Source organism: Hipposideros armiger, unplaced genomic scaffold, assembly GCF_001890085.2.
Source record: "Hipposideros armiger isolate ML-2016 unplaced genomic scaffold, ASM189008v1 scaffold_792, whole genome shotgun sequence".
Taxonomy (NCBI): domain Eukaryota; kingdom Metazoa; phylum Chordata; class Mammalia; order Chiroptera; family Hipposideridae; genus Hipposideros; species Hipposideros armiger.
In genome coordinates, this window is record NW_017732142.1 from 37,061 (window position 1) to 38,206 (window position 1,146).

Sequence of the window (1,146 nt, forward strand, 5' to 3'; positions counted from 1 at the left end):
TTAGTGACTGAGAAATCAGGACTCCAGCATGTCAGCGACCAGTATTGGCTCAGGGTAAGCAGTATGCCAAGCGGAGTGGCTGACGTGTGATACCTGCTGGGTGACTGATGTGCAGCACGAATCCAGACACTGGGTGCGGCTCTCGCCCCTGGATAGGCTGGATGCCTGAGCGACCTCAGGGGTTCTCAGCGGCTGGGGCTTTCCCTTGAGTTCCTGCGCTGTGCGGGCCTCCTAGAGGTGTTTACTTTGGCAGCGACCCTTCTGGTAAGCAGCGTGGAGAGGAGCAGGAGGTTCATGTTTCGAAATAGTGCTTGTTACCTAACCCAAAGCCCATTTTCAGTTGCAGAGGTTGGAGGGAGCAGTGGGGTTTTTTTGTAAAGAGGTCCTCCTAGGAAACCATTTTAATAAAGCAGGGTGGTGGTAACCCCGAAATGCACTGAAGTTCAAGCCCGTTCTGCTTCTAGATGACGTGCTGTGTTGGCTAAGCATCTTTACTTCTTTTAGCCTCAGTTTCCTCATCTGTAAATAGGGACATAAATTAGTGTCCTCTTGGTGGCCTGGGTTATAAGGATCAAATGAGATAATGGTTGGGAAAGCACTTCGAAAATGGAAAAACATTGCCCAAATATTACCTTTATGCATTGTTTTTTTATATAAAAAGCCAGGGCATGACCCTCTGTATTGAATGCTGTGGTTTTAAGGAGAGAGAAAAATATATCTATTCTCATGGGTGTCCTGTAAAGAAAACAAAAGCTAAACATGATGTAAAAGGTGGAGCCATCTTACCGGGTATTGGATTTTTGTTTGCTTTTCTGTTGGCAACAAGCCTTGTGTACCAGGATATTAATGAATAATTAAGATCCTGGCCGGAAGAGGAGGGATTTGAAAGATAAGGCTGCCATGATCTATCAGGAAAGAATTCTTCCAGGTACAGGGGTCTATTTTGTGAGGAGATGGGAAAACAGAAATCAAATTGTTGCAGCTAATTCAGGGGCAGCAAAATGGAAGTCTAGAGGAAATCAAGTCGTGTGCTGTGAGTAATAAAAAGCCTCTGAGAGAGCTGAAAGCTTGAATGTGAATGAAAACCAGAGCAGGAAGGTGAGAGTGGGCTGGCCTTTCTGCCAGCGGTGGAAGTGTACATGCGTG